The 26882-nt window shown below is 44.6% G+C and overlaps 2 non-coding genes across 2 annotated transcripts; one reads left to right on the top strand and one right to left on the bottom strand.

Annotated features, from left to right (window-relative positions):
• Positions 1-11311: 11311 nt before the first annotated feature.
• On the bottom strand, positions 11312-11382 carry trnaa-ugc (transfer RNA alanine (anticodon UGC)). Its single transcript has one exon. It is a non-coding gene; the product is annotated as a tRNA-Ala (tRNA).
• Positions 11383-16216: 4834 nt separating this feature from the next.
• Positions 16217-16288, top strand: trnap-agg (transfer RNA proline (anticodon AGG)). Its single transcript has one exon. It is a non-coding gene; the product is annotated as a tRNA-Pro (tRNA).
• The last annotated feature ends 10594 nt before the right edge of the window (positions 16289-26882 follow it).

The following is a 26882-nucleotide window of genomic DNA, read 5'->3' as shown; positions in this document are numbered from 1 at the left end:
CCTGTCTGCCTGCCTAGATGCGCGTCTGAGCACACGAGTGGACTCATTGAGCCAAGGCTGTTTCTGCGGCCTTACAGGCTTGAGAGTCATGGGCGCGATTGAATCCAAAATCTCAGAGCAAAGTGAATCAAACATCATTACACAATCATCCACACTGTGGCTGCTAAGATCAAGGGAATATAGAAAGGAGTTTTTAAAAGCAGCGGTAAACCGCTGGGGAGTTGAGGGGTTAAAAGCACGGAGACGGCGAACGGGAGCGGTGTTCATGGTGCTGGGTGCAGGCACAGAGAGGGAGAATAACACAGGTAGATGGTCAGATAAGAGGGAGTGTCCGATTTCAGTTATCTGTACATCCAGCCCATATGACAACACAAGATCCAGAGTGTGGCCTTTCTCTAGTGTCGGCACCAAAACGGACTGCGTGAGATTAAGAGTCAATGGCACTCAGAATGTCTCTGACCAGAGGTCTGCTCTCACAGCAGACATGCACATTAAAATCACCAACAATCAGAAACTGATCATATGACACCCGAGTGACACCCGACACAAAGTCCGCAAAGTCCCGAACAAAGTCTTTGTTAATTTTTGGTGGCTGATAGACCACCGCACAGAGAACAGTCACGGGGAGCTTTACCTCGAAGAGTTGCAGCTCAAAGCTGGAGTAGCTGACAGCCGGAGATTGTTGGCAGTGGAATGAGGATTTAAATATTGAAACCAGTCCTCCTCCTTTGCCAGTGGTATGTGGGGAGTTAAAGTAATTACATCCAGTGGGGAGCAGCTCCGAGAAAGGTACCAGTTCTCCTTCACGTAGCCAAGTTTCCGTCAGGAACATAAAATCCAGTTTACGCGAGGTAAAGAAGTCGTTCAGGAGAAAAGTTTTGTTGGTGACGGACCTCACATTCAGCAGAGCCAGATTTAAATTAAGAGTGCCAGTCGAGGGCGAAGCAAGCTTCAGTGAGCGGAGATTCTGATGATCCACACCACGTCTACCTGTTCGTGGCCGCCGGCTGGCAGGAGGCAGCAGCAGCTGAGCGGGGTCCACCAAACAGCCGACGCTGTCGTAGCTGTCGACCTCCGGGAACACCGGTCGGATCCATCGGGCCCTGATCGCCAGTGAGTGTAAAGCAGGATCATCCAGCAAAAGCAGATGATGACCAGGCACAAGCAGATCTCAGGAGAGCCTCGATCCTCACCCGGACGCCACCGCGTTTCCCCCGTCTCCTTCGGCGTTTCTTGGGGGGGATACACAGGAGGGCGCCTCAGGAAGGCCGGTATTTCCTCAAGGAACGGAGGAGAGCTAGTCACGGGGTAAGCTGATTGCAGAAGCATCCAACCTCAAGCAGAGTTTGCCGATCGTATGTGAGAAGCGAGAACACCTCTTGACAGCACAGGTAAAGCAGTATCCACATGAAAAACACAGAGCACAGTGACAGACGGCCAGCAGCAGAACACCCTAGCGCCATCTTGCCACGTCACAGAGTGCTTCATGAACAAGGGTGAATGTTACACATGAATGTTGGCTGTAGTCACAGCTTGATGTTGTGACAACTTAACATGGTCTGACTCCATGTAAGAGTCCATGTACATGTACAACTCTTACACATGAAAAACTCAGGTGATGTAAAGAACACACAGGCATGGTCATAGCGCCTTCGATGTAATCATTAAAATCCTAAATAAGCTGTGTTTGATTACGCTACGGAGCCACACACACATTAAGCCAGATGCACCTTTCAAAATAAAAGCTTGCGTCACTGCATGGCCACCCCTAGACATTGCATGTATTTGTTTGTAGTGAGGTTATAGGCTACTTTGTAGGCAGGATGTTCAAACAGAATTTGTTCCAAAGGTTTTCTAATTACAAGGATCAAGGGTAAACCTGTGGTAAAACCATAGTGCTACAAGTCCTGCTGATAAGTCTTCAACCAATAACTATCTGTGTGCAATTTCCCCAACAAGTTCCACCTTGTAAGGTACAGATGGCAACCATGATTGCCTACTTGGTGAGTTTAGTGGATTTGAGAAAGAGAGAGAAAGAGAAACAGCAATTTAGTTGAGAACACAGAGAAAAGTAGATTAGTAAAACACAAGACATAGGTAAGTGCAGTTTGTTGAGGTAAGATATAGTCAGAGGTAAGTGCAGTAGTTTCTTGAGGTAAGAATTCGAGAGTGTAGGAAGGGAAAAATGAATCCCCAAATGGTTCAGGAAATTGAAAGGTTTCTGAGACATAATGCTTGTCCTGTGGGCTCTTCGGCAAAGAGCTGGTTCATTATCCGGAGAAGGTGTGAAAATTACTTAATTAAGGGTAAGTGGTAACTATTGTTTTATTTTCTATTGTAAATTACAATTTCATTAAAAAAATAAACGGAATCATCATTAGATGAGCAGCTCCACTATATTCGCCGAAGACGAAAGCAGGGAGAACACCTTGCAAAAGTTGTTAAGTCACCTGAAGAAGCAAACCAGGTGTTCCAGGATTTGCATGCTAGTGAGCATGGTGGCCATTGTGGGATGGAGAAAACATATGATGCTATTGCACGTAGATATTACTGGCCTGGTATGGAAAAAGACATACGAAATGGGTTTTTTTTAATCTGTGCATGGTAATTTTTGGTGATTTTCATTCACCCCATACTTAATTATTGTAGATATTTGAGTGTCCTGAATGCCAGGCCGGAAGAAGCACTACGAAAATAAAGAAGGCATACATCCCCATTGAGGTGACTGCATTAAAACATTTAACATATTTCCAATTGAAGCCATGTCCATAACTAGACTTTTTTATGTTTAAGATAACTGAGCCACTGGGACTACTGGGCATGGACCTTATTGGCAAGCTCACACCAACAAAGAAGGGCCACCAGTATATTTGTGTTATGATAGATTACTTTACGAGTGGACAGAGGCGTATCCACTGAAGACCAAAGGAGCAGTGGAGGTTGTTTACTTTATAAATTTGGTGCCCCAAGAAGGCTTTTACCTGACCAAGGATGTGAATTTGTCAATCAGGTAACACCACTTATGTTATCTGCCCCTAATTTCAATGATAAGTTTTGTCTCAGTTATTATTGTTAATCCAGATAAACTATAGGATCTGTGACAAGCTGGGAACAAAGAGAAGCTTGTGTTCACCCTACCACCCCCAGACCAATGGCTTGGTAGAGAAAATGACTGGGACCATTCAAAGGTATGGTTTTATAATGTTTGTCGATTTTGTGTTACTTTTTGCAATCATGTAACTGTGTTTATCTTTGATCTTACAGGACTTTGAATAAACTAGTTGGGGAGAAACCTGAGACTTGGGACAGCCACCTGCAATCCTCTTTGTTTGCCCTGAGAACAAAAAAAAACTGACAACCTTTTTCTAATGTTTGGTAGGGAGAAGAGATATCCTACTGAGATTCCAGAAGAGTATGAGGTGTGTTCTCAATACATGTATGTGGTGCATGGTACAGTAATCCACCAATCTGGTTTACCAACATTGTGATATATTTCCTCTCAGGTAACTGATAGCATCGTGGAGAATGTGTTGGGGCATGAAACACTATCTGCAGGACTAAAAATACTTAAAAGAAATTATGCAGTCACCCTGGAAAACACTGAGAGGGTCAGGGCTTCAGTGAAGCGGAAGAGGGAGGAGACAGGGCAGGAGGACAAGTTTGCTGTGGGAGATCAGGTCATCCGTCAGGAGCAAAGGAAGGGGGGTAAACCACTGCTAGGGCCCTTCACAATAATTAAAACTGAATATAAAAGTGCTGACCACAAGAACAAGGTGGTCAACATTGACCACCTTACCAAATACACACAGCCCACACCCCGCATCCCCCACAAATGGCCTTCTTCATCCACACTTTCAGCATCACCATCCACTATTTCCTCCCCATACAACACTACCCTCTACCTCTGCTCCACCGTCATCCAGCCCTGCTCCTCCTCTATCAGTAATGCAACCTGATTCAGTGGAAAGTGGTGTTTTGTCTGTGCTGAGGTCATTACAAGTATTTTTTTATTTTCTTCCTACAGTAGTAAATGAAATTTGGGCTGGGGAAAAGCCAGAGATTTTATGGAGCAAGATGGGCCCATATAAATTGTTTACACAAAACCTACAGGAACACCTTGGACCCGGTAAACTTGTGGAAAGTGAGGTAAGCAAAAAACGTGGCATTGGACAATGTGTATTTTATTTTTTTAGATCATCAACATTTCTTAACGTTTACTGCAATATCGTTATATATTCGTTTGCAGGTGACCTGTGGCCGCTTTTTGACAATACTGTGACTCAGGGCCGTGGACAGTCCAGTGCCAAAGCAGAGGCTACTGTTCAAGTGCAAAGGTATCCTGCAGAACTGAACATTCCAAGGCAACAGGACCCTTTGCTCTACTGGCACACTCAGAAGCATCTATATCCGCACCCGTACAAACTGGCACTTCAGATTCTGTGCACACCTGCTTCTTCGGCCCCCTGTGAGAGGGTGTTTTCCAAGGCTGGGGAAGTTTATCAAAAAAGAGGAATCGCCTGAGCCCAAACACTTTGATATCACTATTGCTCCTAAATAAAAATCAATAAAAATGCCCCTCCCCCAATCACCCAGTAACACAAGCACTTTCATAAAATGTATAAAAAATGTTAATATACATAATAACTAACAACAAATATTATAAATATTAATTCATGCACATTTATCTATACCACATTACCACACAATAGATGTATTTACTTTCTCTATATCTTTACAATACCTCATACAGAAATTCTGACAACCCTTAGAACACGTTCCATTGACAGTAAAAACTATGGACAGAGCTTCCGTGAGAGCTTCCGTTTGTTTCGGAAGAGCCATTCTGAGGCTCGGTGGGAGGTTCCAGGACACGCTGACCGCCGCCATGTTGGCAGTGTCACGTCCGCCAAAACTACAAATATGGACAAAGAGGGGGAGGAAACTCGTGCTGTGATACGTCAACTGTCAGTCACTCAAGCGGCAACGCCCATAATTATGTGTAATTTTAAGTCTGAATACAATTGAAAGGAGTGAGTTGTAAAAAAATTCACCCCCGATACAGTTGACACTAGAAGAGAACCTATCATCTGAGACCAGAGTGGTTTTTTGTACCAGGCTGTAAACATGTTCTTTTCTGCTGTGATGTCGGCCATTTTATCATGGGAGTCTATGGGAAATTACTCGCTTTGGAGTCAGGACTTCCAGCATGTGCAGCTAAAAGTCCATTTTCCATCCCTCAGCAAGTCAGAGGACAAGGAGAGAACAAAAGCTGAACTAGGAGACAAAGAAGCAAAAGCAGAGACTCGTTATTTTCTACTAAAGGAACAAGAAAACACATCAGGTTTTCTAAAGGAGCAACAACAAGCAGCAGCCCTACTAACAAAAGGACAAATGTCCCTCTGTGTCTCATCTTCCCTCCTTTGTCCTTTGTCTCCTGATCAGCAAGTGGAAGCAGGTGAGCTCAGTCAGAGAGGAGGACTGGGAGTGTCTGGAGGAGCACAGGAGAAGAAGCAGAAACTACCAAGAGCCCTGAGCACAGTGTTCAATGAGCTTTTTACCACAATCATGTTGCTGCTGGTAACAAACACATGTGCTTAATGGGTAAGGTGGGAGGAGGCATGAAGAAGAAAGGCTTTACTATGAGGTCTGGATACATCACTGTGAGTTTAATGGAACTTATTGGAGTCTTAACTCATAATGAAAGAAGTGACAGAATAGCAGGTGAAATTATAAACTACCAAAGTATTAAAGAAAAGGTCAAGGGACCCAAACCTGAACAGACTGCATGCTGAAGACACTGAAGGAACAGGAAACAACAGGTGCAAACATAGAAAGCTCTGAAAGTGACAGAGACAGCAAAGGACAGCACAAGACTTGGACACACAAGAGTTAACAAGACACAGGTGACAACAATCATGGCGGAGCAGCTGAGCAACAAGGAGGGAAACACAAGAGGAAGGAAAGAGTCCTTTCACAATAAAACAGGATATCCAACAAAACAACAAAGTACATGAAGCAGGAAGATGGAGGACTTAAAGGGAAACAAAGCTGACACAGCTGGCATCATGACATTAGTAACAGTTCAAATGCAGTAAACATGCTGCAGACATGTGTTCATAGATGAAGTCAAACATCAAATGTGCCGTCCCATTCACCTAAATGTTACTAAGAAGAGGACTTCCTGCTGCTCCTTAAACATGATGGTCTGCTGTGGGTCATGTCTTTGTTCTGCACATGTACAGCTAACATCTCCAGTGTTACACAAACACATCATGTGCTGCTTGACTTGTTCCATTCATGGTAGGAAAGCATGTGGAAGTCACACATGTCAAATCTGTGCTAGTCTCCCTTCATTCAGCCCATATGAAGACAAAGAGTCTGCAGGTCCAGGAAGTTATAATTAACTATCATTAAATAACAAGAACTTATGATGCAGCCAGCACATTTATACCATGAAGACCCCTTTAAAATAATAACCTCAAAAACTGGTGTTTTCATGCCAAAAAGTGACTGTGGCCCCACAGTGAGTCCAGGGGCTTATTTCTGCCTCAAAAGGACTTGATTTCACTCTGGTCTGTGATATTTAACAGATTATTGTTGAATCCTGGAACACTTCAAACAGACCGGTGCTGTAGGTGGACTGACTTGCAGCCACCCTTTCAAATATCTTAGAAGTAAAGGTGAGGTTGGAGATCACAGCAGTTTAGAAGCCTGTGGTACTTAACCTGTTGCCAGAGACAGGTTGATCTGGCCACACCTGCGTGAAATCAGCCTTTCCAGTTAAGATCAACACTGATTGTGGATCAGTTTCAGCTGCTTGTGCAAATGGAACAGACAACAGGTGGAAATGAGAGGCAGTTATCAAGACAGCCCTATAAAGGAGAGGTTCTGCTTCTCAGGAGGGTCACACCCTAATACAAGACCACTTCCTGCAACAAATAAACTTCATGATTCAATGTTGAGCTAATGCCACAGCCACAGAAAGACATTTCTCCCAGCTGCTAGACAGCAAGCCTTATCTAGACATGGAGGACAGTCTCCTCATGGAGGACAGTGATATGCAAAGTGTTCAGTCTTTGTTGACACAGTTAGAAGAAATCTTTGCACATATCTTTACCAATGTCAAACTAAGAAGAGCATGTGCTCTCTCTAGGCCTACCTTGTTGGGGGGTACAAACAGGACCCATTGAGCAGTTTCCCCTCACCCTCTGACCTCTCCTCCACTCTCCTTAGTCTGGATCATACTGGGTAATATCGTCTCATAATCTGTGTTTTCTGTCTTCCTTGTAGTTCTGTACCTCGCTCTCTCTCTCTCTTTGCAGGTCTCAAGACCTGCATGCTGACCTGCAGTCTGGTCCCTGATCTCTCCTGTGCTCATCGACTTCACTAGCCCCTGCTGCTCATCTTTGCTATCAAATTACTATTACTACTTATGGACTGACGATAGATATCTATTACAGTATAATCACCGTTTCATCTTGCTGTCATGTTTGCTCTGTTCTGTATCATGTTTGCTTCTTCCCCCTCTCTCTCGCTCTCTCTCTCTCTCTCTCTCTCTCTCTCTCTCTCTCCCTCTCCCTCATCCTCTCTCTCTCTCTCTCCTTCATCTCTCTCTCTCTCTCTCTCTCTTCTCTCTCTCCTTCATCCTCTCTGACTAGCGGCAGGACTGGTTCCCCCTTAAGTTGACAGGTCCTGCTCAAGGTTTCTTCCTCTTAAAGGGAGTTTTTCCTTGCCACAGTGCTCTTAGGGGGGTTCCTGTGAAGCTATGCGCTATATAAATAAAACCGACTGACATAAAAAATAAGAGGTCACACATGGCTCGTTGGTCTAGGGGTATGATTCTTGCTTTGGGTGCGAGAGGTCCCGGGTTCAAATCCCACATCTTTGAACTTCAGTAGATTGGATGGCTGCCTCATGTTTACGTTTGCAGGATTAATCTTTATTCCAAATAAGTTCATATTCCAACTTAGACCCTGTAAACAGCTGTCAGCAGCAATCATTCTAGAACTGATATGTTATTAGTCAATAAAAACCCACAGCCACATCCACAGGACAACACTCAGCAGTCCATCTTCACCTCAAAGAGAAAGGACAGTCAGTCTTTTGAGGACAATAATGTCCACATTTTAAACAGAGAACAGGTGGTTTGTAAGAGGAGTCGAGGAAGTTAGGTTGCTACAGTACATAACAGTGCTCAGGGTGAGCATGGCTCCCTCTCCAGTTTGGTGTTGGCGCTCCTTTATTTTTTTCCAGATTTTAAAAAGCATGGTTTAGCCTCTTGCCTCAAATGTCGAAACACAGTCTCCCTCCTCCCCAAACACACTGGGCCTGCTATCCAGAACTGTCTGCAAAAACAGGAAAAGATTAATTTGTCCCACAATGGGGAAATTGTGTTTTAGCAGCAGCAGATATAGACAGCAAAAGGATGAGAAAAGATAGATACATAATAAAATTAACTACAATATACAATAGAATCAAATAAGAGTATGCATTAACAGGTGAGTGGAGGTAGAAGTGGTCTGTAAGAAAACTGCATAACTAAATAAATTATGTATTGTACACTGTGGTGTGTGAATATTGCTCCTATCAGAAGTGGTTATTATACAGTCTGACAGCAGCAGGAAGGAAAGACCTTCTGTACCTCTCCTCCACACACCGAGGGTGGAGCAGTCTGCCACTGAAGCTGCTCTGCAGGGCTGACAGGGTGTTCTGCAGGGGGTGGGACTCATTGTCCAGCATGGATGTCAGTTTTGTCAGGACCCTCCTGTCACCCACCTCCTGCAGTTCCTCCTGCAAGGTCGGGACAGAGCTGGACTTCCTGATGACTCTGTCCAGCTTTTTCCTCTCCCTTTGTGATGCTGCTCTTCCAGCAGACCACACCGTACAGAATGACTGATGCCACCACCATCTCCTCGGATCTCATCGGAACACCCAGGTATTGTAAGAGTCCACCTGCTCAATGTCCATTTCCTGGATGTTCACCGGTGAGGGGGGGGGGGGGGGGGGGGGGGGGGGGGCTGAGTGTCGTCTGCGAAAGTCCACACCATCTCCTTGGTTTTCCCTGCATAGATCAGGAGGTGGTTTCGCTGACACCAGTCCACAAAGTTCTGCGTCAGTCCTCTGTACTCTGCGTCGTCGTGGTCAGTGATGAGACCAACAATCGCAGTGTTGTTAGAGAACTTCTGCAGCACACAGCCGTCAGTGTTGTTTCTGAAGACCCACAGTTCTGGGCTTTCACATATTGTTCAGATTCAGATTCAGATTCAGAAAACTTTATTTCTCCCTGAGGGGCAATTTAAGGCACAAGTGAGCAGCTTGAAATTAAGACACAGTAAAATAGAAGAGAGAATAGATACAAATAAAATATAAAATATTAAGTATGTAAAGGTTACATCAAGTCATAAATGTTATGACTATCCAAATGTCCATGAACAATGTAAACAGACTGTAAAGTGGCTGAAGTGCAAAAGTAAGCAGTAAACAGTAGTATTTGTATGTGCAAATTAAAGCTATTGTGGTCAGTTGTGAGGTAGTCCCTGATCCACTCTGACAGCAGGTGGTCCACCCTGTCTACTCGGTTTGTCCTTCAGGATCGCCGGCTTCCAGGTGAGAAAGCTCAATTTAGCAGGAAGATGACAGCATCCTCATAATACTTACTTTAAGATATGTTATATAATGTGTTATGGGTTTTTGGTGGTCATGTATAGGGTTTACTTGTTTGTCAGATACTAGATGTTACATCATGCAGTAGCTGACTCCATGTGAACATGTAAGAACTAATTAGCTAACCAGGTCTAAATGTATTCACTAGTTAAGTAGTGCAAGAACAAAATATTTAATATCAAGAAATGAACTGAACTGGCTTTCCATACAACACTGTCATGAGGTCCACATTGGCCTGTAATGGAATCCAGAGTATGAGAGTGTATGACTTGCAACAAATAACAATTTCACTTGTGGTTACACCAGAATTGGTCCTGTCAGGTGATATGAACAGATACATTTGTATCAATGTAAAGTAGAAGTGGCACATGGATGAACGCTGGCTTTCATTCTGAAAACCTGCGTTTCATTCTGTTATGCTGACTTCATTCCAAAAAAGTTGCCTTCCATTCAGGGGGAGCTGAATTCTGTTCCACAATAATCACTGTTACTCTTTATAAAGCTCTGCATGGACTTGCAGCAGACTAGAACGCCAGCATTCCAATTCCTGTCATATTCACTTGTTCAAAAATCAGCATGGTCCAACAACGGATCCATCCTGGTGCCGTGTGTTTTGCTGCTTCCTCTCTGCTCTCCCACCTCTGTGTGCTTGTCCCCACTGATTAGCTGCCCTGCCCTAACGTGCTGCACCTGTGTCTGATTGTAGGCAGGCCCTGTGCTCTTAACACTTTTTTTCGCCACTTCTCCAAAGTCAGACGTTCAGACTGCAGGTCTTAATGCTCAATTCTGATTTTTTGGTGAAATCGATTTTTTGGTGTTTACAAAATAATATGCGACTGCTACCACTCTCCTGTGTGAATGGACTGTGGCCTGAAGTGACCCGCATGTGCAGAAGAGGACACAACGTCACACAATGTGTGCTTGTGTGCCTTTGTTTACGTTAATGTCGATCGTAGCCAACATAATTATATTCAAATAATATCAAGAAGAATGCTGAGAAGGAAGAGCGCAGTAGCTGCAGCGTCTGTACAGAGATGCGTGTGGGTGCGGAGTGGTGGGATAGTGATGTGACTGCTTTAGCGACACTGACTTCATTCATAACATTCAACATTCATAACTTCAGAATGACGAGAACCTTTGAATACGTCTGCGAGCGCCTTTCTGTGTCACTTTCACAGCAAGACAGTCGACATCTCCCTCATCTGTGAGCCGCGCGTTGGAGTTGGGCTCTACTTCCTGGCAACAGGCGCTTGTTGCTAACAACACAGCTTGTCTGCAGCTCCTGTGTCGCAGAATTGTGACGCCTGTCGCCTTTCACTGACGCAAAAGTCGGATATATGCCGCATAGCTGTTCAGACTGAGGTCGCATTGCAAAAAATCTGATACGTATCTGATTTAGGACCACATATGAAAGCGGCCTGGGTCGGATATAAAAAAAATCGGAATTGAGCTGTTCACACTGTCATGACAATATCAGATACAGGTCACATTAGTGCAAAAAAATGGGATTTGGTCACTTTAGCCTGCAGACTGAACGTAGCCCAAGTGGCTCCATCAGTTCTACTGAACTTGACCAGATGAAGCACATCGGACTTGTTAGGTGTAAACAATTAACTCTTTGAGCTGACAGAGGAGCATAAGATGACCTTGGAGATGCCAGGGATTGAACCGGGACCTCATACATGCAAAGCATGCGCTCTACCACTGAGCTACATCCCCCACTGTGTTAGGGCTGACACTGAGTAGTGCGAAAGCCCCATTGTAAATGTTTATTATGTGCATATAAACAAGATTCTGAGTAGCATAAAATAGCTAAAGTAAAATATTGTCGATGGAAGAACAACACTAAGCACATGTTTTCTAAACATTAAAATATCTCCAGTTTGTACATTTCTTTGGGGAGAAGACAAAATTGCCTGGAGGAGGGAAGGCTGTAACAGACTTCATGCTCAGCGATGATTAAAGGCTACAATGAGCAGATCACAAGTACTACAAAGGACCACCTGACCACTGTGGGGATTTCTGCCCACTGCAGCTCTCTGCTCATTGATATGAACTCTGACTGTGATAGTGATTCCTGCATGGTACAGATCTGTGCATGGTACAGATGTATGCATGCGTATCATGACGACATCACACACACATAGACACGTGCACACAGGTCTTGGTTAAGACCTACAGGTAAGTATGGACAAGGAATGCTAAAAACAGGCACTGCGGTCTTGACAAGATTTGTCTGTGTGTGTGTGCAAGGGTGTGCCCAGGTAAAGTGCGGCCTCCCTGGTAAGCTGTCCCTCCCTCCTGGTTCTCTGGCCCACTACCAGGGGCCCACAGAATAAAAAACAAACAAAGAAAAACAAAGCACTCCTGGACCCTTCTCAGCAGCACCAGGGGCACGGCGCTGCATTTACGATGATGATGACGATAATGAGGAGAGGCAGCCAGGACCATAACAAGGAACAAGGAGGAAGAGGAGGAGAGAAAACAATGTTTTTTTGGAGCTAATGAGGGAGGACATGAGGCTGCAGAGGGAGGCTGAGGAAAGGAGAGAAAGGGAGAGCAGACAGAGGATGGAGAGGCTTTTGGTTTATTGGAGAGGATGGTGGACAGGAGGTGATGTTTTGTGTTGTACATTCAAATTCTATGTTGTTTAAGTTATTATTTACATTGCACAACAGCTTGGAATTGAAATAGCTATAAAATTACTATACTTACCCTCTGAAAGTAATCATGGTCAAGTATTCCCTCCTCCAGGGCAGACACTCAGCAGACAGCTGATCCCACCAGGGAGCCCCACTGGCTGCCTCCAGCCCGTTCTCCCCTCATCCTCCGGCATGTCCTCCTGCACTCCATCCTCTGGCGCCATGATGTCACCGGCACCAGGCAGATGTTGTGCAGGCCATTTGACAATAAGCAATATTTCTCTCATGTAGTGACATACTGAGGCACAAAGGTGTGGTGCACCTCCAGCGCTTGGAGGAAGATGGCTCGCCACCTCGTCTTCATCATTCCAAAGGCACGCTCTATGATGGAGCGTGCCGTGGAATGACGGCTGTTAAAGCGCTGGGCTGCCACACCTTGTACCGGCTGCTTGTAGGGAGTGATGAGGGGGAGTGGATGCTGGAGACATGGGTACCCGCCGTCTGCCAAGATGAAGTGCCCTGGAGGAGGGTAGATGCCACGCCTGTACAGTGGGCTGTGCCGGAGTATTCTGGAGTCGTGCACCGACCCCGGCCAGCCACACGTACGTGTCAATGAAGCGGCCTGATGGTCACACACTGCCTGCAATAAAATGGAGGAAAACAGTTTCCTGTTGCGGTAGCAGTGACCATCCAAGCCGCTTGGAGGCTTGATCCTCACATGGCAGCCGTCGATTGCTCCAGCAGCTTTGCAGAAAGCTCTGTGACTCGCCAGCCCTGCAAACCCCTGGGTTACTGCCGCCAGGTCTTCTGCGGTATTGCGGAGGTAGATGAAACTTGTGGCGGATAGCCACCACCTCCTCCGTAACCGATGGACGATGCGGTGAACAGTGGTACGAGGCATCCGAACACCCTTGCCACACTCTGTAGGATGTCCCACTCACCAGCCAGAAGAGGAACAAAGGTCTCTATTGTGGCACCCCATCCCTGTCTTCTTCCTGGTGTAGAAGCTCCAGCAGCACGCCAGGGACTCTCTGCTCAGCCGGAAGTCTTGGGTGGTGTCATGATTGTTAAAAAAGGTTTGTAGAACGGGACCTGTACATTTATACGGCAGTAAATCTGCCCCTGTCTGGAGACATGAGGGTAAGAACATGAGGATTAAACTATAGCAATTGATTTACAGCTGATACAATTCTATTGGATGTTAACAGTTCTTACACATTTAACTAAAACTAGTTTAAAGTATTCAAGTTACAAATGAATAAATACAATTACATTAAATCATATTTGTCAACTACTATTTATATGGCAGGCATTTGTTCAGTAACTGGTATATTAATTATTATCAATAGTATGGGTTATTACAGCAGGGTTAACGTTACCTCTCCACTGCGCTCTCCCAGCCTGAAATAAACGAGTCGGCGCTGATTTCTCTGCTGCTGAAGCCACGCTGAAGCCGCCTTCCTCTTCCACCAACAACGTAAATATTAAACAAAACAAAATCCAAATCTCGATCTCCATTTCCATCTTTCGTTTTTCTGCCTTTTCGTGTCTTTCCTCTCTTTTCTCTTTTTACTCTGTGTTCGTCTGCTGTCGTCTGTCCGCGTTTGTTTTTCCCGGGCTTGGGGGGGCAGAACTTGTGACGTCGCGCCACAATCAGGAAGTGCTTTGAAGTAGGGGTGGGCGAATCGATCTAAATATCGATAGTATCGATACCAAAGTTAGGATCAGTAATTACTCGATACTAGCGTGATGAGATCGATATTTCTGTGGAAGTTTCTCTTCTATACCTTCAGCAACTTACTCGTATTTACTCGCATTACTCTGCTCAGTGCGCAGGCACACCCCGCCCCTCCCCTCATTCTCCACTCTGCTGGAGCAGACGGAGCTCCTGATTGGCTGTAAAGTACAGCTAGCATCATGGAGATGGCAGAGAGGAAGAGGAGCGCTGTTTGGAGTTATTTCACAGCGACAGACGAGAAGAAGAAATACTACTTGTGAGGTGTGCAGGAAAGCGACCTGCCACTGTGGAAACTCAACTCATTTACAAAACATAAAGCAGCAGAGCCCAAGACCTCGAGCTGCAGAGTAAACAGAGGGAGGAGGAAGAGGCAGATCCCCAAACATGAACCAGAGACAGTGGTCACTGACAAAGGCTTTACTGCAAAACACTCATGAATATCCAGGTAGATGATTTAAAGAAGTGAAGGGTTAGATTGAGTAATCTGCAGCATGAATTAAAGGTGTCGTTCTGAGTGCTGTGATAAGACATGTAATTTTAGCAGAATGACTGAACAGTCATCACATCACCAGCTGAAATAAATCTTGTTTTTCTCAAATTCCAAAATACATCTAATAATGTAATTATATAAGTTATATAATGATATGTATTTCAGTATGATTAATATAATTATGCTTTGGTGATAACTGTTGAAGGATCTTATCTTCATATTTAGGCTCCATGCAGATAGGTGTTAAACTTTTATAAAAGTATCTTAGTCATGCTGTTTCACCTACATGATTCACAAAGAGCCATGGCTGTCACAAGGAGCATTGCTGACATGATGTGAAGTTAAAATTTCAAACTTATACAGTTCTGCACTTTGTTTGCAGCTTGATTTATTAACAAATGTTTCTTGTGTATTATTATTCTGCCAATCACGATAATCTATTTAAAGGCAAAAAAGAAGGCAAAAAAATAATTATTATGATCATGAAATTTCAATGTAAAAGTATCGGTATCGGTATTGGTATCGGCGATACTGGCCCTGGATTTCCTTGGTATCGGATCGATACTGAAATCTTCAGTAGCCACCCCTACTTTGAAGGCTAGACCGTCCCATTTACCAACGGTTGAGAATCCTCCGGAGGATCCTCAGGAGGACGCGGCCTCCTTAGACCGCATAGGCTGTGTCCTCCGAAGGATGCAGACCCTGAATTGGAACACAGCTTAGATCTTTCCAAATAAAACAGGAAGCTAGAGACAGAGAGGAAATGAATCAAAGCATGATAAAAGCAAAAGCAGGAAGAAGACAAAGAGTCATTTTCAAAGACAAATGAATCCAAGAATCAAAGAGGAAGAAGAAGAGCTAAAGCTTTCCTTACATGGAACTTTCAATACATGAACATCTTCATATGATCTTCCAGCATGTGCAGCTAAAAGTCCATTTGACATCCTCAGCAGGTCAGAGGACAAGGAGAGGAACAAAAGCTGAACTAGGAGACAAAGAAGCAAAAGAGACTCATTATTTTCTACTAAAGGAACAAGAAAACACATCAGGTTTTCTAAAGGAGCAACAACAAGCAGCAGCCCTACTAACAAAAGGACAAATGTCCCTCTGTGTCTCATCTTCCTCATTTGTCCTTTGTCCTGATCAGCAAGTGGAAGCAGGTGAGCTCAGTCAGAGAGGAGGACTGGGAGTGTCTGGAGGAGCACAGGAGAAGAAGCAGAAACTACCAAGAGCCCTGAGCACAGTGTTCAAAGAGCTTTTTACTACAATCATGTTGCTGCTGGTAACAAACACATGTGCTAATGGGTAAGGTGGGAGGAGGCATGAAGAAGAAAGGCTTTACTATGAGGTCTGGATACATCACTGTGAGTTTAATGGAACTTATTGGAGTCTTAACTCGCAATGAAAGAAGTGACAGAAACAGCAAGTGAAATTCTATTAGTAACAGTTCAAATGCAGTAAACATGCTGCAGACATGTGTTCATAGATGAAGTCAAACATCAAATGTGCCGTCCCATTCACCTAAATGTTACTAAGAAGAGGACTTCCTGCTGCTCCTTAAACATGATGGTCTGCTGTGGGTCATGTCTTTGTTCTGCACATGTACAGGTAACATCTCCAGTGTTACACAAACACATCATGTTCTTCCACTGACTGAAACATGAAAAATAAGTGGCCACACATGGCTCGTTGGTCTAGGGGTATGATTCTCGCTTAGGGTGCGAGAGGTCCCGGGTTCAAATCCCGGACGAGCCCTGATGTTTAACTTTATTCCATTGGAGACCAACTCCTTGTTGTTGACACTTTTCAGTTCCTCTCTAACTACCACACAGCTTTACAAAGCTAACAAAGTTCTATTCAGACTCATCCCAATCCAGAGCAGTTGTTCCACAGTAACACCTGCAGGAGGACGTCATCACCCAGTATGTGACCTGCACTGTGAGCTGTAAGGTCTTATACAGACAGGTGTGTGTCTTCCTCATCAGGTCCAATCAGTATCATCAAAGACAGCTGGACTCAGATGAAGGTGTAGAACCATCTGAAGGACGATCACAAGAAATGGACGCACCTGGGTTCAATATATGAGAGTCACAGCAAAGGCTCTGATACTTAGGACCATGTCATATTTCACTTTGTCTTTTTAATACATCTGCAAACATGTCAACAGCTCTGTGTGTTTCTGTCAGTATGGGGAGCTGTGTGGACATTAATGAGGAAAATGAACTTCAATGATTTAGCAAATGGCTGCAATATAACAAAGTGAAACATTTAAGGGGGTCTGAATACTTCCTGCACCCACTGTACACATTAAAAGACATTGGTGATCTGTTCTTATTGTCTAAACAGGAACAGTTGAAGCACAGCTTGCAGCCCCTGTATCTCAGGCTTCTCAGCTTCTCTTCAGATGTTTGGACGTTTCTGCTGGAACCTCTCATTTAATGACTCACATTTAGAACTTTGACTTTATGTGGAGGAGGGATTGATTTTGGAATGAGGAGGCTGCAGCCTGCGATTCCACCACTAGATGTCAGCATTGCACAGCATTGGTGGTTCAGTTCAGATTGAGAGAATGCAAAGTGTGCAAAGCTGTCATCAAAGCAAAAGCTGGCTGTGGAAGAATGTCAAACATCAAACATATTCTGCTTGGTTTAACACTGTTTGTTCACTACATCATTCCACATGTGTTCCTTCATAGCTCTGATGTCTTCAGGATGAATCTACAATGTAGAAAGTCATAAAAACAAAGACAAACCACTGAGTGACTTTTGACTGGTACATTTAAAAGTGTCATCATATGTCCTAACCAGCAGGGGGAGCACTGATCATAAACTCTCTGTCTCACATGTTATTGTCATGTGTTTTTATGGAGATGATGCTGACTGTTGTGTTCTTGCTTCTCTCTGTAAACAGCTTGTAAACAGCAGCTTCCCTGAGGGGAAATTCAGCTAATAAATGATGCTGTAACCTCTGGGACTTGATCTGCTGGGTGGGAGTCCACTACATTATCCATCCATCCTCATCCATCCAGCTACACCCTCCCTCCTAAAATGCAGGCTGGAGGATGCGGGCATCGATCCCGCTACCTCTCGCATGCTATTACTGCATCGCGCTAGTCGAGCCAAAGTAAGCCCAAATTAGCCAATCACGTTCCTTTCCCTGGGCTTACTTTGACCAATCACGTTCCTTTCCCTGGGCTTACTTTTGCCCAACCAATCGCGTTCCTTCACTGTGGCTTACTTTTGACCCTTCCTCGTGAAAACGGTAAGATGAAGTTTACTTCACCTTATTTAATTTACTATAAATCGGCCATTGTCTGTTCAGATACAGTCTGTATCTTAAGAAAACAAAACAGGCCGACATAGCGATATAGCGATTGGACTTATATAGCACACGTTTTCTTCGACGTACCCGTCAACCTCTAAATACCGACCAAAAAATGTCACTACCATTGATCGCTATCGCTATCATGGCCACCCGCTAACAGGCTATACGTGCAATTGATTCTCTGTAAACTGGTAGATATTGCTCTATTGTTCGTTTTATGTAATGCACACATAACGTACTAATATGCATGTAATACCTTGTAATGGTGTAAACCGCTTTTGTAGATGTAAAGTAGCCTACATGTAGGCTAATCCAGGAGGTCATTCACTATCTCTATAAACTATAAACGTAGGATATTGATCAGTTCAGAAATTCCAGTTTTAACATTAATATAGTAAAGTTAAGGATTCAGACATTGGGGTTTTCAAAATACATCAGAATAAATCAAAATAGAATACTTTTTACTCTTACAAATTAAGTTATGTTATGATGTTAAAATGGTTTGTTTTCAGGTGGGTGTTTTATTACAATCCCTCCCTTTAACAATTACCTCTACAAATATTTAAATAAAGGTACAATACAATAGCTCAATGAAAATAACATGGTTTTGCTTTGTAGGAGACACAGTAGTACACTTATCATAGTATGTGAATTACTTTATCAATCCCTGTGGGGAAATGAAGTAGCTTGTTAAATGATCACACTCTAAAAGTACAGGTATCTTTCAGCGGTAATTGTGTTTTCATTTCAGAAAATGTATGCTTATCCGGTTTTTAAGCGGCAGTCGGCTACATCACAGCGTCTCCTCATGGCGCCATCAGAGGTGGCGATGCACACGCAAAATGTGGAATCTGGAAGGGCCAAACCTGAAGAGGAAGTGCTGGCGGAGGCCAGAACTTTTGTGAGTGCAAACGGTGGAGACCCCAGTGACCAGTTTTTGGTGCTTGCTCACTGCAAGCTCCAGTTTGGGAAGTACCAGGGCCAGAGATTTAGATGGCTCCTGGAAAACTCTCTGGGGTTGCATTGTATTTGATGGACAGCAATCTAAAGAGACGGTGCAGGCAAACCCCCTGTCACAAAATAAGCAGCTGTTCATCCAGTACACATCTCTTATTAGAGAGATGGCAGAGGAACTGGAGAAGTTTAAAAGAAAGCAGCAATTGCAAGCAGAAGCCCGGGAAACTGGAGACCAGGGATGTTTGATGGTAGAGTTTGGAGACTTCAAGGGCCGGTCCATGAAGGACGTCTATGAAGACCAGAGCAAGAGGCCCGGCTCTCATCAAGTACCTGATCAAGGCAGATGCCAGGCCCAAAACCAACATGGCTATTTTCAAGACATACGTCTTGAAAAGAAGGGCTTCTGCTGGAGCATGTCAGCCTGCACCTACACCTGCAGCCTCCAGTGCCTCTGCACTACCTGCAGCCTCCAGTGCCTCTGCACCTACACCTGCAGCCTCCAGTGCCTCTGCACCTACCCCTGCAGCCTCCCACATGTCTGCTCCTTCACCTGCTGCCATCCAAACTGGTGTGTGGAAGACTGGCACTGTGAAAGCACTGTTGGCGCGTGGCAAACATTTGTCTCCTTCACAGCTGGCTAAAAAACTGATGTCACCAGTTAAACCCTGTGAGTGTAACTGTGCAACATGTACTGTATATGTATTCAGTTATCATTATGGCAGACTACACAGACTTATCCACTTGCTGTTTCCACCCAGTACCGCAGTGCACTCTGCCAACAGAACCCCAGCCAAACATTTGGCACAAAGGCGCTCTTCCCTACTGGTAAGTAACATCGTACATTGTTTGTCCTTGTTCTTGTCAACAGTAATAATTTTATTAACCTATTAATAAATGCTAATAACATTTTTATTTGTGCTGCAGGCACTTCTGTTGCCCCTTCTGGAGCGGGTGACTTTGCTGAAGACGATGATGAGGAGCTGGTATCTGCAGTGTCACAATATGAAGCACAGCAGAATACAGGTGTGGCATACGACACAAATGCAAATATTATGAAAATGTTTAGTGAAAACACACTGTGAAGTATTATTTTTGAGGAATAAAAAATCACTGTTTTTTCAAATTTTTGTTTACAGTACAGGATTATGTCGCATCAAGCTTCAAGCGGGATGCATTCTTTGAGTGCACCTCTTCAAAACCTTAAGGGTATCCAAAGGTGTTGGTGTTTTCATTTGTGTTTCCCGTTGAGAAACAATCATTGGATAACATTTTCACTAACATCACTTGCTTTTCTCACTCACTATCTGTCTAATCCCCTGAACAGGACGGAGGAGATTCATTGTTTTAATGATCACAGTAACTGTTTTTCATCACTGCAACTTGTGCACGCTTCATGTCTGTGGGCATCACTACTTTATACTAAATTCATCACAACTTATTTTCTTTGCTCTATTCCATCTAATCCTTTTCAAATACAGCTCTGGAAAAACCACAGCGGTCTCTTATTTTTATGTCTAACTATTAATTATAATCATAATCTATTAATGCTTGTCCAAATGTATGCTGTGCAGGCAGATTGTGGACTGCGATCAAATACAACAGTCATCCTTATATTATTTTTTCTGCATTTCTCCTTCAAAAGCTCCAGCCATTGCTCATTCAGAGGCCCGTGCTGGTCCGCCTCTAGTGGTAAAAATACCAGACCCTCCACATCATCAGCACCTACTGAGCTCCCTCGTCACTGGAAGGATCAGCTTCCACCTTTCCAGCAGGAGTGGATCCGTAAGACCCTCTTCAAGGCCAACCTACACACTGGCAAGCCAGAGCTAGTGCCCCAGCTGAAGCTTTGGTGGCATCCTCCTCAGCCCCCTCTCATTCACAGTCAGCTGCCCGCCTCACCTGACCTCTTCTTCTGTCGGCCCCTTTTTTATGGATGCCGCTGAAGATGTGGCAGTTCCCTCTTGTCTGTTCGCCCAGACTGTGGTAAACACAGACTAACAGCGGCAGGACTGTATCGTACTGTGCGCAGGTCTTAGACATCGACGGGTGGTATGACCTTGCAACAGAGTACTTGGAGTGCAAACGCTGCACAAAAAAGTATCCAGCCTGGTCCGAAGACATCTTAGGACAACTGGATATGGGCCACCGCAGTCAGTTTCCTGCTTTATTGACATACAGGTAAGTCATAATTAAGATCAAACATTATTAGGTGCTTTGATTTGTGTTATTGTTTAACCAAAAACTGCATTTGTGTTATTACACTGGTCTTTCATTAGATACTCATGTGACAACCGGGTGGTGAGGATGATGAGGGAGAGGACATGGGCAACAGTGTGACTTAGCTTCACAAGAAGTTGATGGAGCAACATGGTGAGGCATGGACGCAGCGTGTACTGCAGTACCTCACTGCCTGTGAGCCATTTGCAAAGTCCTCCCTTGTGCAGCCTCCTGTGTTCCTTGAGCCTCCTCCCTTACCTGCCATACCTAAACCTAAGTGGCTGTTAGCTGTATACGCCAGGGATGTTCTGGGGCGACTGCATGAGGTCAAGGCCAAAATTACATCTCTTTGGGTCTGTGCTCAAGATTGACTCCACTAAAAAGGTATCACAGCATTTTACCTATACAGAATGTTGGCCAGATATAATATGTTTGCGTGCATAATGAACACTCTGTTTGACCTTTTCCAAATAGGTCACAAAGAAACTCGCTGGGGCTGTCAGGGACAGCTGCTTGGTGCACAAATGTGGGAAATGAACACGGCCAAGTCCTTGTCTCTGTGCTCACAGCTGCCGAGGGACATGGATTGGATGCCATGGCAGCTGGCCTGATGAAGCGCTATCGGGAGGCAGGACAGATGCCCCCAAAAGTGATGTATGTGGACAGAGACTGCTGCAGTCAGCATGGCCAGTCTCGTGTTAAGGCCATGTTTTCAGAGTGGGATGACCTCGAAGTGCGCCTTGACATCTGGCATTTTATGCGGATTTGCTGCAGGTGTCACAACAGAGGCTCATCCACTCTATGGGAGTCTCATGCACGTCTGTCCACGGCACTCTTTGAATGGGATCCAGAGGATGTCGCTGCTCTTCGGTGCAAAGGAGGGGGAGCTAGCAGCAAAGAAGACCGGCCACCTCTCAGAAAAGGCACTCAGTGCTCGCATTACCCGGAGGGAGTTGGCACTGCACTGCAGGAGGACCAGAGGGATGGAGGAGACCACCAGCCTGATTGGATCACTGATTGATCACTTTGACAGTGTGGATGGGAAGGACACTCTGGGAGTTCCTCTACTGGACCATGATCGGATCCAGCAAATATGGAAAGAACAGCAGAAACATGTACTGTGTATCCAAGACCAGAGAACTTCCCACTCTACATTAAGAAGGGGACACTGAAGAAAGGTGGTTGGAGCTGTGCTGTACAGGTGTGCCCGTGGCTCTACTCCCTGGAGTTTCCACCTCCACTTGAACCGCTTCATCCCAGGTATCCCATATGGATTACAGTGTCTCTTTAAGTATTATAAGCACTGTAACTGTTCCATTACTTTAAAGTAATGTCACATTCTACAGTATATTACAGTCCTTTTTGATGTCAGAACAGATCTTATCTCACAAGAAACTAATTTAATTACTTTTCCTCATTAATTTGGTTATAATGATGATTTTTCATGTATTTACATAACTCTTGCATGTAACCTCATAGTACCTCAAATGTAGCACATATCTTGCGCGTGTGTGACCCTTTTTTCTATTTTATTTAACCTTTAGGAACCAGTGCCAGTGATGCACATTTTCAGGCCTATCTCCTTGAAGGCTTGATGCGATGAATGAAGATCGGATGGAAGAGGCTGTAAAAGGAGCCTCTCCATCCGATCATATGGCAGTGCCCTGCGAGAGGCTGTGGACCAGCTCAGCCGAGTTGTGTTTGGGAAGCCCTGGGATGAGCGCTACCGCCCTCCTGGAGTATACACAGGCAAGAAATACTCATTTAACACTAATATAAATAATTTATTCATCAATCCACATTTTTGTATTTTGAAACATTATCTGTATAACCTTTATGTTCTGGACAAAATATAAGAACACTTTCTTTTTGTTTTTTCTTGTAGGTGAATTGCTGGGGGTGGAGTATCTGTACAGCCAGACAGGCAAAACATTGACTCCAGTGCCAGAACCCTGAAGAGGAGGACAGGTTGGTGGAGCAAATAAATGACGAGGACCTGCAAGATGAGGGATTTCAGGAGGAGATCATGGAGGACATCACAGTATCAGTGCTCTGTGAGGATGACCCTGCCATGATCTTCAAAAGAGCCCCCATCTTTGACAACCAGTCCTCAGGCCTCTGCTCCACCCCACCCATCCACGTCCAGTGATGGAGAAGGACAGCATCCTGCCTCTGCCTCCTTAGTGCTGTCACAGCCGTCTGACATCTGTCAGGCTGCACTGGATCCTGGAAGCAGTCCATCCAACGAGCCTCAGGTAAGACATTTTAATGGCCTTTTAACTTTTGGTCAGCTTTTATTGCACATATATTAACATTAATCTGCATTTACTAGGGAGCAGTTATTGGCCCTGATGGTGTCACTGGGTGGGACAAGGTCCAGGAACTGGCTGGTTACCTTGTGGGTCTTCGTGAGGCTTCTTACCTCACTGAGCTGCAGGTGACAGAGGCCTTCCGGCTGTGGGCAGCGCTCCCTGATGGTGACAAACAACGGGTTAACTACCAGCCTCGACATCAGCCTCGACTGACACACGGCCGCTTTAAGGCACCAAAGCGATCTGGAGTCACCCCGGGTGTGGAGAGTGTAAAACGGTGTTTGATTGGCCATCCTGGGGGGCCAGCTCAGTGGCCTAGTACCAGCCGCTTAGTTGAGGCCATATGTGTAAAGCTGTGCGCTTTACACAGGTCAACAACCAAAAAGGCTGGAGTGAGCAACCCCAGGTGGTCTAAAATCCTCACCGATTACCACCACATCCGAGATTTGGTGCTTAACAGCACCAGCTGATGGAGGAAACCACGATCCAGCTCTTTGAGCTAAACCAGCGGACACTCATTCAGTGGTAGGCAGGGTACACTATTTGCCTCAAATGAAGTAAATACTTCTAAACACATAAAATACAAATGATGTATTTTCAGGTTTCAACGGCGGCAGAAGAATCAGGAATTGAGTGTCCTTAATCAGGGACCGGCTCCATCTGCCTCAATTCCTGTGGCTCAAACCCGGCTTACTGCTCCGAGGGAAAGGATGAAGCACCAGTCAATCAGTGCCCAAGACACGCATTTGTACTTCCACCAAATCAGGAAGGACAGGCTCCTCCTCTGCGGCCTGGTCGCCGGCGCATCAGGGAGCGCCCCATCACACCTGCGCCCACAGTACCTGGTCCCACAGCATCAGAAACTGCACAGCCTGTTTCAGCAGCTGGGTTAGGCACGTTAGTTCTGAACCCAAACATGACTGTGCCAGTGGTGATGGCAGCTTCTGGTACTGCAGCATCCGGTGCAGGCACAGCTCCTTCTTCCTGCGTCTGCTGTCCTCTTCCTACTGTGTCCCGTTTCACTCAGAGGAACAGGCGGCGGCGGGCTCTGGAGGAGGGAGTGGAGTCCAAAAAAGGAAGTATGTGAGAAGGGTTACCTTCAACACATGCAGCAAATGTGGGCATCCTAAAACAGCAGAGTTTGGCCACAGTAGATATGGTAATGCCACATTTTGCTCGCGTTCATCCAGTGGAATGTCTCTGGATGAGTGGCTGCGCCAGCAAAAACATCCACAGTAAACACTGTACAATGTTTGGCCTGTATATTGTATATAAGCAATTTTCTTATGTTTAAATCAACAAGCCTGTCTGTCTTTATGCAGTGCTGTTGAATGTTATTGTAATTGTACATTGTGTAATATTTGACCTAATATTTGACCTGTATATGTTGTATATTTTCACATGGGTGAATGGGCTGAATAGTATTTTATAGTCCTGTATGCAGTGTGTGTGTGTGTGTATTCACTTGTATTTGTTTTATATTTGTTCTGAAATCATATAAACATTAAGATTCACTCTGATTTATCAAAGAAGCCACACAAAAACACGTTTGAATGCTCATTGTCATATTATTAAACCATAAACAGGTAAAATCACAAGTCATTGGACGGGGCATATCATGTTAAAGCCAAAGTAAACACTAAATAAACTAAAAAACATCTGTTGATATTGTAATATATTTAAACATATCTAAACTAAGCTAAATCAATCATTAATTATTTTACGCACGTTGTGGGTTTTAAACATTCCAAACTCTATACATTGTCGCACAGCGACGGCACAGACTACGGGTTCGAGTCCAGCCCATAGCAGATGATTTGTTTCATATTTCACTTAAACTCCTTTATAATGAACAGGAATATGCCTCAATACCGCTACACGAGACGTTTGTCCGCGCACAGCGGGGCTCCACATTTTCTCAACTTTTTCCCTTGCGTGCGACAGCGAGAAAATCGGACCCCTTCTTTGCTAAGCAGCGCTCTACCATTTGAGCTAATCCCCCTTGTATAAAGTGTCAATTGCAAGTCAATCAGGACTCACTGCACCACATGAAGTGTACTAGTGAAGTATTGGAAGCATCAGACTTTTAATCTGAGGGTCCAGGTTCAAGTCCCTGTTGGGCGAACACTTTGTACTCCCTCTTGTACTCCCTTCCCTCTCTGTTAATGTGCTTGGACAGAGCTCTGTGAACAGCCAGCTCTTTGTGTCTTGCCCTCCTTGTGCAAGGTGTCATGGTCGTTTTGGGCAACTGTCAAGTCAGCAGTCTTCCTGGTTGTGCAGCCTACAGAACTAGACTGAGACCATTTAAAGGCCTTTGCAGGTGTTTTGAGTTCATTATCTGGTTAGAGTGGCTCCAGGTGTCTTCAATATTGAACCTTTTCACATATTTCCTAGATACTGAATGTGGGTTTTCATTGGTTGTCGTTATAACCATCAAAATTAAAAGAAAATAAACACTTGAAATATTCAGTCTGGTGGAATGAATGTTTGCATTATACAGCTTTCATTTTTGAATGGAATTACTGAAATAAATCAACCTTCTGATGATATTTAATTATATGACCAGCACCTGTAGTGGTGTTTTGCTGCAGCCTGTGGGGTCACCATAGAAACAAAGACAGAACAGGCCCCCTGAGTGACAGCAAAGAACAGCCCCAGACAGACAGGCCCCACATGCTCACTTATAACAGGGATAATAAGTAAAGTTCTTTACAATAAATTCACATTCACATTTTATTATCACTTCACACATGGCACAGTATATATGGCAGAGAGTTAAAGGTGGAATATGTAGTCAGAGTTAATACCAATATTGACACTAGGTGGCAGCACTTCAGCCTCCATCACTGCGCACTACCAGCACACTCTCAGTGCTTTTTGTTTCCATTGACTGTACAACATGATTCAATCCATGTTATTTATATGAACAAACTATGTGTAGTGTTTCTATGGTGTAGCTGACATGTTGCTCAGCTTCCATTGGACACATATACTAGATGGAAGCTGCAGCAGGATTGGCTGATGACTGATCACAGGTGTGAACATCAGCCGGTGACGAGTGGAGCAGGAGCAGCTGCCCATGCTGCAGAGACCAAAACAGAAGCAGCACCTGTGACCCATGTCCCTCTGTGTCCTCCAGACAGTCCTCCTCATGTCTCTGCTCATGTCTTTATCAGGACAGCAGTCAGGTCCACCCTCTGGGGATTTCTGCTCTCACTGTTTAACTCTGATTTCCTGATAGCAGCACTCACACAGCTCATGCTGAAGAATCAGATCCTTTCATGAATATGTACTGCAGCTAATACAGCAGTAACAATTCACACCCTTCACTCACACACAAAGAAGGAGAAAAAGACCAACAACAACAACCAGGGAGTACCCAGACCATGACACTCAGTCCATGTTAGACACACAAATGTTCTCTTGCTGCCTCATATTCCAGCCCACTGACAGTTACCATGGTAACCAGGTCATCAGTGTTATTCAGCTCACTTGTCATGTCAGATCTGTTCCGTAGTATCTTAAGTGACTGCAGACAG

The sequence above is a fragment of the Parambassis ranga genome, unplaced genomic scaffold (assembly GCF_900634625.1).
Source record: "Parambassis ranga unplaced genomic scaffold, fParRan2.1 scaffold_108_arrow_ctg1, whole genome shotgun sequence".
NCBI lineage: Eukaryota > Metazoa > Chordata > Actinopteri > Ambassidae > Parambassis > Parambassis ranga.
The sequence above is the reverse complement of the archived record's forward strand: the minus strand, read 5'-3'. Positions and strand labels throughout refer to the sequence as shown.